Below are 13,053 nucleotides of genomic sequence, written 5' to 3'. Positions count from 1 at the left end.
CATTGCCTGATAATTTTTAAAAATTAGCAGTTTGTTATAATCACCTCTAATCCTGGGTATGGTGCTTCTGGCCTCAGGTCTTCTTGCTGTTATCTTTTTTAGCTTCGTCCTGGGCCCAACTCTGCACTACTTTCCCCTTCCAAACCACACGTAGGGCCCCCCAGCATACTATGTTAGAAATACTCGTTCCCTGAGAACACTCCAGTGATTATGACCTTCAGTTCTCCCCTCTGACCTGGAACCTAGACCAAGAACTCAGCTCTCCTGTAAGTGCCCACAGCCAGCAGAGTATGCACCCCACTTCTTCTGTACTCACTTAGTGTGTGAGTTCCTTCTTACCCATGATCAAATCTCGACAGCACAGCAAAGCCTGACATCCCTCTGTCAAGGAGAAGGCTCCCTCAATCTTCCTCTGCTTAGCTGCCAACTCACCACAATGAGCAGGAGGTGAATATTCCTGTGGTTGAGATTGAGGCTACCTCCCAAGTCAGCTGTCCCCAGGGCTTTTTGCTTGTTGTTTCAGTGGAGCTAACCTGGAGGTGTTTACACTTCACTCTGACTGAACCTCTAACCTGGGATCTTTCTTTGGTTCTCCTCTGGTTGTCCTAGGAGGTCCATTGTTCTGCCCCAACTCTTGTTTATTTTGGCTGTTCTCCATTTGGGTGAGGTACTATTTTGTCTTGTTTGTGGAGGAAATCCCCATATTCTCTCAAACAAATACTCTTAAAGTAAAACAAATTATAATAGCATAACAGTGCTAATATATTACGGCAAGTACATGAATAATAATAATAATAATACTATACACAATGTGGGTCATTTCTTCTTACTGACACACTCAGTATCTATAGGGCATACACTTAGAGAAACCTTTCAAGAAGTCACACAAATGAGGAAAACCCACTTGCTTAAGTTAATTCACAACTCTGGAATATAAACTGATTCCCTTTGTCTCAGTAAAGAACTTTCTATAAACTTTTCTTAATGAACACGATTTTGCATTGATCAAATATTTCCAAGTGCTAAGCTGAATTGATCCACATTGTGCTTGAGTAATACTTCACTAAGAATGGCATCTCAGTCAAATTAATTGATTCTCCAGAACATTCTCTTGATTCTTTGCCTTCAAGCAGATTTTTGTTTGTGTGGACTTGCTTAATAATTAATTAATTGTAATATCCATCTACTAACCTCTTATCTATAAACTTAGATGACACAGTTCTAAAATCATGGCTTTTACCTATTTCAGGTGGGCCTGATGTGAGATACCTTGGCTAAAAACTAAAGGGATTGACATTTCAAACATAATTCCAAATTATTTTACAGAACTCGTGATCCAACTTGCAGCTATATCAATATCCTAACATGTATGTGCAATTGTTAACGTGGTTCTCCTATTAATCCTTCATAGAGTTCCTACCATCTGCACCCACATACAGCACAAGTTCACATGCCATGGGGGTCTAATGAAGATGTACGATGTGGTACAGACCCTTAGGAGCCCACAAAACATGGAGATGACAGCTGAGGGAAAACGGCATACTCCAGATGACAGGGCCCTAAGAAAAGCCTCCAAGGATGCTTCTCTGCTGGCTGTGGATGCATCCTTTTCTATACCAAATTTTTAAATGGACAACCCATAAAAATAAATCTGTAATTTGTCACAGCTCATTAATGCACTTATGCTCTGGTGATGAAACCTAAAGAAAAGAGGAAGTCTTTCTTTTTTTAAGCTATTCTGAGAATATGGGGAAGATTAATAAAAGCCTGTAACTTCTACTTGGGATGGATGAGATAATAATGGCTAATGATACAGAGAAGGAAAAGCTGACCAGCTCTTATTTTGCTGCTATTTTCTCTGTCAAAGATAATGATCTATAGAGAAAAGGACAGAAGAAAAGTGGTTTATAGGAAGCTGATAACCAAGGTAAGCAAAGAGATTTTAACCGAAGGCTTTGCTCTCCTAGATGAGGTTAGATTACCTGGCTCACATGAACAACATCATTGGTTGCTTAATGAATTGTTGGAAGGACTTTTTGAGACATTATTAATGATATTTAAAAGATAATAAGGATAGGGGCGGCCAGGTGGCTCAACAAGTAAGAGCACCGGCCCCAGTGTCTGGATGACCTGGGGATCGAATCCGGGCTCAGATACTTAGCACCACACCCAGAAATAACTGGTCATGTAACCTTGAGCAAGTTACTTAACCCCAATTGCTTAAAAAAATAACAAAAAAAGATCATAAGGAATGTGAGAGGTATGATAGGACTAGATAGGCAAATTTTTCTAGATCTTCTAAAAAGTATAGAGAAAATAAAAAGTATTTTCTAAAAAGTATAAAGAAAAACTACAAGATGGTGAGCATGACTCTGATACCTGGCAAAATTCTATGAGGTGGGATTTATGAAATAGTGAACATCTAGAAAATAAAGTGGTGACAACAAAGAGCTGACATGAAGTTATCAAGAACAGGGTATATGAGAGTTATTTGTTGAAGAAGCAAGGTGGTACTAGATATGGAATTAGAAATCAGAATCAGAAAGACCTGGGTTCAGATGTGGTCTCTGACCCTAGCTGTGTATCCCTGGGCAAGTAACTTAGCATGTTTGCTTCAGTTTATTCATCTATAAAATAATAACATGGGCCGGGGCAGGGGGCAGGGCTAGGAGGCACAGTGAATAGAGCACCAGCCCTGGAGTCAGGAGGACCTGAGTTCAAAACTGACCTCAGACACTTAACACTTACTAGCCATGTGACCTTGGGCAAGTCACTTAACCCCAATTGCCCTGCCTTCTTCCCTCCAAAAAGCAAAAAAGAAATAAAATAATAACATTTACTTCTCCAGGGATGTTGTGAGGATAAAATGAGATAAAATTTTTATGGTGCTTTGTAAATCTTAAAATACTATAAAATTCTAGCTATTATTGTAATTATTATTTCATTTTACAACATGGTTGCCAAACTACCGATAGCTCAAAAAAATGTTCTATAGTTTAGTTTCATTTTCAGCAAAGTATTTGGCAAAGTCTTTCATCCTCTTCTTGAAAAAAATTCAGAGAGACAGTATGATCTAAATTAGAGATGTCAAACTGAGGAATTACAGTCCACATGTGGCCCACAAAACTCCTAAGTACTGACCAAATTGGATTAAAATGTAATTGAGAAATGTTTAACAAAATGAATAAAAATGCAATAAGACATGGCTAATGTTAATTTGTGGTTCCTAAATCCACATGTACCCTGCAGGAATCTATTTCTATTTGAGTCTGTTTCTATTTGGTCAAAATGATAGTACAGATATATGGATTCAGAATTTGATGACTAGTCAGATCTACCAAGATGTTATGAATGGCTTGATGGATCAGTGATGTGTCCTAGGGAACTGTGTTTGGCTTTATGATGTTTAGTGTTTTTTTTTTAATCAGTGATTCAAATAACGGCAGAGATTGCATGCATTTGCATTTGTAGATGACACAAACTACATAATATCATATGATTCCAGGAAAGATCTTGACATTCTAGAACATTGAATTGAATCTTAATAAGATGAAACTTAAATCAGATATGTGTAAAATCTAGCATTTGAGTCACATCACTTTTGCCAAACTGCACCCTCCAGACTCTTCTAAGGATTCTACCCAACAAATTCTCAAAAGGAGCTGCATAAGCCTGGGTTGAGGATCCTCCCATCAGTCCTCACCAGGGCTCAAGGTTGCCATTCAAAGTAACTTGTGGGCAAGGCCAAAGAAGCTTGTACCTTAAAGTTTTTGTTCTAAATTTCTGTCTTTATTATACATGACTGTCAACAACTGAAGTACTGGTTTCATCAACATTCCTTCCAGTTACTAAACTTACATTTCTACAAGCATATTAGTGACTACAACCCTTTGACAAATGGTTTGAACCTTTAGAAATAATAACTTTGAACTATTTTACTTATGCTAACCCTTGCCTCCTCCACAAACTCATTACCTGTCCTACCCCAGACTACAGCAACTGATAAAAAGAGATGTTTGAATGGAAAACAGGCCAGTGGAAACAAATTATAACTTAATGGTAGCTCTTATACTCCATTGTTATCCTTATGATATCAAAAAATATAAGGAAGAATGAAGTATGTTGACTGAACTCACTTCAGTGAATTGATGTAAGGCTATGTAATCAATAAGGTTACATACCAATTTGAGTAGGATCATATTACCATATATAAAGATCTGAATGAGATCTCAGAAGTTATTTGGATCCACTTCCTCTTTTCAAAGATAATGAAATAGAATTCACAGAAATTCAGAGACTTTTTGGTGTCATACAGGTAGTTAGTATCAGAGGCAATATCTGAACCCAGGTCTTCTGACTCTAGAGCTCTGAATCATAATACTTCCCAAAAAGGGGATTGTCACTTTTATAGCTGTTGACATCAAGTACGTCTGGATTGAGATTTTCTTGTCAAATGTAAAGCAACAAGATCTGCCATTCCCATATTTTTTTCCTCCAACAACAAGAGTATTGAGAATGTTTTAAACTGGCTTAGGGCTAAAGCTTTAAATTTAATCCTGTTTCCTAATTTCAAACAGTTTTAATATAAATATAAATCCCAAACCATTCAAAATATTTTTTAACATATGACAAAACATCTCATTATGTTTTCTAAATGGCCATTTTCACTTCAATGTTTCATATATCACATTATGTTGTTAAATATTTTTTATGCCCTTGACTCAAAAATTCAATATTCCTGAAAACTGTTTTAAAGCTGATGTTATGATATAATTTTAATCCATACTTCTGTCAGTTGAGTGCTTCTATATGAAGTTTTGTAAGTAAACATAGAGAAAGCTACCATTATACAAGCATCCAGAGAGTTAACTGCCTCTGCTATGACTATAGTCTTCACAAACCTTGCAGATATTCCAGTATCTTTAAGTGTTTTACTTAATCCTTCTTATCTCCACAGGCTAAGGTCATCTAGGAACTTATAACTGACTCCTGGGGAGATTTGATCAGAATCTCAGTTTATGTAGGATACTCTTCATTAGCTTGAAAAGTATAGGCATAAATAACACTTAAGTGCTAGCTCCAAGTTTTCCTATTTGAATATTTCATCACGTGTATTCTTAGCACCTAGGGTACATAAAATGCATGGAATGGAGAATTTACTGATAGATTGCCTGATACCATACTATATGACAAGGGATCTGATGAATATTTTTCAATTTTTTATTTATAATTTTTAAAAATGCATTCATAGATGGCAGTGTAGAAAAAGGACTTCCACGTGGCTCCCGCTCCCACCTCCTCCAATTCATGTAAAAAATGACTCTAAACAAACTTTGGAGCTACAGAAGCCACAAAATTACAGAGAAAAGCTAACTTCCCACTGAAGACAGTCCAGCAGGCTGGCAGGAAGGGGCCAGAGCAGCACTCTGGGAGTTGAGCCCAGCCACACGGGAGCCGGAGGTTTTAGCCTCAGGGTGGCCACAACCAGCTGCTGGCTGGAGGGACTTCAGATCACCAGCAGCTGTGGTGGTTTCCAGAATTATCAACCCATAGATGCTAACGACAAAGTGAGAGGTCAGTGTAGTGTGGACTTTTTGAACTGGGAGTTTGGGAGTGTGGTCCAGCCTTTGCCCCCTGGAGGGTGAAGTGGCTGAGGTGCCGTGGCTGGGCAGCCACTGCCACATGGCTGCTTCAGAGCTCCTGGCTTGCAGATTGTAGGGGAACCAAGCAACCAGTCTGAGGGGTAATCACTCTTGCTTTAACCTGCTTGGATCTAGATCACTGTCTAGGGTGGAGGTCCTAGGGTGTGTGACCAGTTTGCCAGAGCATTTGAAGGCTTCAGAGAAGGCACCAAGCTAATAGCTCCAGCAGCTGTGAAAACCCCAGCAATTTGGGACAAAGCTCCCCTTTCTGGTAGCACAGTTCTACTGTGGCAAAAAGCTCAAAAGTCAAGTAATTGAGTGGCAACATGAACAAGCAAAGGAAGCAAAGCAAGCAGAGCAATCTGACCATAGACTCCTATTTTGGGGACAAAAAGGATCAGAGCATGGAATAGTAGGAAGTTAACGATGTCAGAACTCCTGTACCAAAAGCTTCCAAGAAAAATATGAGCTGGTTACAGGCCATAGAGAAGCTTTAAAAGGATTCTGAAAACCAAGTAAGAGAAGTGGAGGAAAAATTGGGAATAGAAATGAGAATGATGCAAGAAAATTATGAAATGAGAGTCAACAAACTGCCCGAAGAAAATAACACCTTAAAAATAGACTAACTCAAATGACAAAATAGGATCAAAAAGCCAATGAGGAGAAGAATGCCTTAAAAAGCTGAATTTGTCAGATGCGAAAAGAATCTCAAAAGCTCACTGAAGAGAATCATTCCTTCAGAATTAGACTGGAGCAAATGGAAGCTAGGGACTTTATGAGAAATCCAGATACTATTAAACAGATCAAAACAAATGAAAAAATAGAAGGCAAGGTGAAATATCTCATTGGAAAAACCACTGACCTAGAATATATATCCAGGAGACACAATTTAAAAATGATTGGACTAACTGAAAGCCATTACCAAAAAAAAGAACCTAGAAATCATCCTTCAAGAAATTCTCAAGGAAAACTGTCCCGATGTTTTAGAACCAGAGGGCAAAAGAGAGGTTGAAAGAGTTCTTCAATCACCTCCTGAAAAATATGCCAAAAAGAAAACTCCTAGGAATATTTAGCCAGGTTCTGGAATTCCCAGATCAATGAGAAAATATTACAAGCAGCCAGGAAGAAACAATTTGAATATTGTGGAAACACAATCAGGATAATACAGGATCTGGCAGCTTCTATACTGAGGGACCAAAGGGCTTGGAATATGATATTCTGGAGGTCAAAGGAGCTGGGATTAAAACCAAGAATCACCTACCCAGCAAACCTGAGTATCATGTTTCAGGGGAAAATATGGTAATTCAATGGAATAGAGGACTTTCAAGCATTCTTGATGAAAAATCAGTTGAATAGAAAATTTGACACTCAGATACAAGAAGCAAGAGAAGCATGAGAAGGTAAACAGGGAAAAGAAATCATAAGGAACTTATGAAAGTTAAACTATTTACATTTCTACATGGAAAAATGATAATTGTAACATATGAAACTTTTCTCAGTATGAGAATAGTTGAAGGGAATAGAACTGTATATGTGTGTGTCTGTGTGTATATACATATATATATGTCTATAGAGGAGGGTATATGGGTATAAGAATACATGTGTGAGTGTGTGTATATATGTGTACAAGTACATAGACGGGTGACAGGACCAATTTAATAGGAAGGGATTATAATTCCTAGGTGAAATTAAGAGGTGAGACAGGAATATAATCAGAAGAGATGGGGAGAGACAGAATGGGGTAAATTATTTCATATGAAAGAGGCAAGGGAAAACTGTTACAATGGAGGGGAAGAACAGGAAGGCAAAAGGGAATGAGTCAACCTTATTCTCATTGAATTTGGCTTAGGAAAGGAATGGCATACACACTAAATATGGTATCTCACCCCTACAGGAGAGTAGGGGGTAAGGGTATGAGAGGGGGGATGATGGAAGAGAGGGCAGGCTGGGGGGAGGAAGGAAGTTGGAAGCACCCACTTTTGTAAAGGGACAAGATCAAAGTAGAGAATAGAAGAATAGGGGGTCAGAGAGGAGGGAGAGAAATACAGTCAGTCTTTCACAAAATATCCACTATGGAAATGTTTTGCATAGCTATACATGTACAACTTATATTGCATTTCTTATCTTCCCAGTAAGGGTGGGTGATGAGGGAGGAAGGGAAAGAATTTGGAAGTGAAAGTTTTAAAATAAAATGTTTAAAATATTATTATTATCATTATTATTTTACATGTAACTGGGAAATAAGATATACAGGCACTGGGGCATAGAGATCCACCTTGTGCTGCTAGAAAGTCAGATGGGGCATGGGGGAAGATATAGGAAAGAGCAGATTGAGGGAGGGGATATTCAGTGCGATCACTGTTTTGGGGTGGTGAGTAGGGGAAAAATGGGGAGAAAATTTGTAACTCAAAATCTTGTGGAAATGAATGATGTAAACTACAAAATAAAAAAGAGAGAAAAAAAGAAAATAAAGGACAAATAACAAAATATTGCTAAAAACAAAATATGCATTCATGATATAATTCTTATTGGTTCAATATTTCTAAACAACTAATTTTATATTTTAATGTAACCAGGCATTTTCCCCCTCCATTGATTCAAGAATACGTTTTAAATATGCTCAGTACAAAAGACAAATTTTCAAATTATTTGGATATCTATCTTTCCCTAATGGGGCAATAACAACTAGTATATATATTTGACAGGCACATCATGCTATGTATTGTAGCTATTAAAAGTTTCTTCTCAAAACACAATGCTTTTCCCACTTATGACTTTGTATAATCCTCTGAGACTTACCATTTCTCTAAGACCACATCTGAAATTAATGATACCCTCCTCTGAAAAACCTGGCTATAACTTAGAGTAATAGAGTTGCCTGGACCTTTGAGAGGACCTATTTAAAACTTAGAGAATTGCCTGAGGGTTGTAGAGGTTAAGTGATATAAGCATTGTCAAGGTTAGTCAATGTCAGAGCCAGAATTTCAAACCTTAATCTTTTTTGCTCCATGTTCAGCACACTGTCCATTATTCTATATGGGTTTCTGTATATATTTTGGAAATTACAAAGAGACAATGACTTTGCTCCAAATAGAATTAATATCCCCTTGCTCCACCAACAACCCAACCCATTTTAAATTCCCTTTGCTAGTGTTCAAATAGTTCCCACAAGAGCAGTTTTCATTGTAGGTAGAAAGTCTAAGGAATAATAATGGGGGCATGAAGTAATATTCTGGTCTCAAGAGATTAAATTCCTCAAGTAAATTTATTTTGTGAAGGGAAATCACTATATCAGGAAGTAATTCTTTGGTTCCCAAGGTGGCATGAAACTAGTAGTCCCCAGAAGTATGGAAAGACCACATCGACCTTGTCCAATTATGTCACCAGTCAGCAACATGTTTGTCATCCTTCTCTTAATATTCTAAATTAGCTGAAGACCATGCTTTTCCTTCTGTAATTCAGTCTACTAAGTCAGAGATTGTACTGAATTCTTCACTAAGTAAGTGGAATTGATGTTTGGGCCATGAACAGATGTAAACATTGTTCATGTGACTGTATAGCTATTGTTACGAGAAAATCAAAATGACTAATGATAGAGGAACATTAGTGTTTATGGCCCATAAATGAAAAATAATAGCCCGATAATTCCATCTTCTGGAATGAGCCAAAGCTTTAAAAAATTCTTTTCTTCTTAAATACTGAATAATAATAACAATAGTTATTATTATAATTAATCAAAATAATAACCAACATTTATATAGTGTTTAAAGGTCTGTGAGGCACTTTACATTTCTTAGTCCATTTGATACTTATAAAAACCCTGAGAGGTAGGCGATACTACTATCCTCATTTTACAGATTAAAAAAATCAAAGGTTTTTCCCTATTAGAATGGAAATTCCATGAGGGTCAAACTGTCTTCTTAAAATTACATTTGTATCCTGGATCTTTGCCCAATGCCTGGCACACAGTAGATGTTTTATAAATACTTTTTGTCTGCCTTCCTGAATGGCTGAGGCTAAGGGGTTAAGTGACTCATCCAAAGTCACATAGCTAATAACTGCCTGAAGCAAGATTTGAACACAGATCTTCCTGTTTCCAAGTCTAATATTCTAACCATAAAGTCACCTAGCTGCCTAATTTATTAAGCTGTACAATATTGCATAGAATGTTAAATATAATAAATAGTTAATTTTCCAGGATCATTTCTATTTGAAACCAATCAAAAAAGATAATGCCACAAAAAAATAATGAAAGCAACAATTCATGTATGTGTACATATACTATATCTTTTGATTATGAAAAATATAAATGACCTTACATTCATTAGGTTCTACCAATAGTCCTGTTTTCTCCCCACCCACTCCCATCCCATATACCTTGATCTTACCGATCTCTTCTGGGCCACTGAAGGATTACAGACAGTGAGAAAAAGAACTCAGAAGTACAAAAACAGCTTTCATGGGGTCATATGTTGAGAATAACTGGGGAGGGGAAAGAATCTTTCTTTAAATGAATGATTAAAAGTCACTGTTCATTTTTAAAATCAATTAAAAGTTAAGGATACTCAACATTGGAATGAGTTACTGAGGAAAGGTATAAAATCTCATTCTACATAGGTATAAAATTAGAAAATAGTTTGCATATATCTTCATCAAAAAACTGAGAATTAGATCGAATGGCTCCTCTAGATTCATTCATGCCATGTGATTTTATAAGAGGGCTGATTGTTTTACTTTTTCAAAGATCCATGTTTCAGGAACCATCTCCTCCCTCTATTGAAGTAGTTAGAAAATCAACCAAGGCAGTCAGTCAAAAATATATATTTTAAGTATTTACTTTGTGCCAGGCACTGTGCCAAATGCTGAGGATATAAAGAGGGAAAAGCAGCCCTTGTTCTCAAGGACTCACTGTCTAATAGGGGAGAAAAACAAAAACAAATATATACAAAGAAGATAAATACAGGATGAATTAGGGATAGTCTCAGAGGAAAGACACTAAGAGTAAGACTTAAGATTAAGGACTGTGAAAGGCTCCTTGCAGAAGGTGGGATTTTAGCTGAGACTCAGGAAGGCAGGAATTTTCTTTTTTTTTCTTTTATGTTTATTTTTAGCTTATAACATTCATTTCCACAAGATTTTGAGTTACAAATTTTCTCCCCGTCTTTTCCCTCCCCACCACCCCAAAACAGCAAACCCACTGAATACCCCTTCCCCAATCTGCTCTCTACTATATCCTCTCCGATTCACCCTCCAACTTTCCAGTAGGGCAAGATGGATCTTCATACCCCAGTGCCTATATATCTTATTTCTCAGTGCATGTAAATAATAATTAATAATAATAATAATTTTTTAAACATTTGATTTCAAAACTTTGAATTCCAGATTCTTTACTTCCTTCCCTCGTTATCCACCTTTACTGGGAAGATAAGCAATTCAATATAGGTTGTACATGTGTAGTTATGCAAAACATTTGCCTTATTTTTAGCTTACAACATTCATTTCCACAAGATTTTGAGTTACAAATTTTCTCCCTGTCTTTTTCCTACCTGCCACCCCAAAATAGCAAACCCACTGAATGCCCCCTCCCCAATCTGCTCTCTCCTGTGGATATATTGTGAAAGACTGACTATATCTCCCTCCATCCTATCCCACCCCCCACTTGTTCTATTTTCTACTTTGACCCTGCCCCTTTTCAAAAGTGTGTGCTTCTAACTACCCTCCCCCCCCGACTCTGCCCTCCTTTCTATCATCTCCCGTTCCCCCTACTTTCCTGTAGGGTAAGATACCCAATTTAATGTGTATGTTATTCCCTCCCGAAGCCAAAGAGTAAGGTTGACTCATTCCCTTTTGCCTTCCTGTTCTTCCCCTCCATTGTAACAGTTTTCCCTTGCCTCTTTTATATGAGGTAATTTACCCTATTCTGTCTCTCCCTATCACCTCTCAATTTCACCTTTTAAGTATGACCCCTTCCTATTCAATTGGTCCTGTGCCCTCTATGTATACCTGTAAACATATATACACACACTCACATATGTATTCATATGCACATATACCCTCCTATATAGACATATATGTAGTATACATATGTATACATTTATATTCCCTTCAACTATCCTCATACTGAGAAAAATTTCATAAGTTACAATGATTGTTTTTCCATGTAGGAATGTAAATAGTTCAACTTTAATAAGTTCCTTATAATTTATTTTACCTTTTTGCCTTCTCATGCTTCTCTTGCTCCTTGTATTTGAATGTGAAATTTTCTATTAAATTCTGTTTTCTTCATCAAGAATGTCTGAAAGTCATCTATTTCATTGAATGACCATATTTTTCCCTGAAACATTTAACTCAGGTTTGCTGGGTAGGTGATTCTTGGTTTTAATCCTAGCTCCTTTGACCTCCAGAATATCATATTCCAAGCCCTTTGATTTCTTATTGTAGAAGCTGCTAGATCTTGTGTTATTCTGAATGTTTCCACAATATTCAAATTTTTTCTCCTTGGATCCTTGTTATATTTTCTCCTTGATCTGGGAACTCCAGAACCTGTCCCTAATATTCCTATTAGTTTTCTTTTGGGGATCTTTTTCAAGAGATGATCAGTGTATTCTTTCAACCTCCATTTTGCCCTCTGGTTCTAAAACATCAGGGCAATTTTCCTTAAGAATTTCTTGAAGGATGATTTCTAGGTTCTTTTTTTTTATCATAGCTTTCAGGTAGTTCAATAATTTTTAAATTGTCTCTCCTGGATCTCTTTTCCAGGTCAGTGGTTTTTCCAATGAGATATTTCAGATTGCCTTCTATTTTTCATTTGTTTGGATCTGTTTAATAGTGTCTTGATTTCTCATAAAGTCATTAACTTCCATTCTCTCCAATCTAAGTCTGAAGGAATTATTCTCTTCAGTGAGCTTTTGAAATTCTTTTTCCATCTGGCAAATTTGGCTTTTTAAGGCATTCTTTTCCTCATTGGCTTTTTGGGCCTCTTTTGTGATTTGAGTTATTCAATTTTTTTAAGGTGTTATTTTCTTCAGTCAGGTTATTGACTGACTTCATGATTTTTTTCATCATTCTCATTTCTCTTCCCAATTTTTCCTCCACTTCTTTTTTATTGAATGATGGAAGCATTTTATTTTTCATACAAGGAAACCAGTTCCTATTAAGTTCTAGGCTTCATGGGTTTTAAAGCCAAAAGAAAATCAAGCCAATAGTCAGCTTTCTGCTTCTCCTTACCTACATCTCAAGACAACAGACAGAGCCTTATAATTGTTCACTGAGCCAGAAGACAACCCCTCACAAAATGAGCAACTTTATTGTAACATGAAAAGGGTAAGTTCCCTGCACTCTGCGCTTTAAGACCCCTTAGTAAAAATGAATGTGATCCAGAGAATCTTCAATTGAAGATAAACATTTCTTC

At 36.9% G+C, this 13,053-nt stretch overlaps 1 protein-coding gene across 36 annotated transcripts in view; it reads right to left on the bottom strand.

The window, feature by feature from the left end:
* TRDN (triadin) overlaps nucleotides 1-13,053 on the bottom strand; it is a 565,674-nt gene that overhangs the window by 138,652 nt on the left and 413,969 nt on the right. The window lies entirely within an intron of this gene.

This window comes from Petaurus breviceps, unplaced genomic scaffold (genome assembly GCF_028583685.1).
Source record: "Petaurus breviceps papuanus isolate PSGF00001 unplaced genomic scaffold, PetGlider_PUasm1.0 90977, whole genome shotgun sequence".
Lineage (NCBI taxonomy): Eukaryota > Metazoa > Chordata > Mammalia > Diprotodontia > Petauridae > Petaurus > Petaurus breviceps.
Note: the sequence above shows the minus strand (reverse complement) of the source record. Positions and strands in the feature narration are given on the sequence as shown.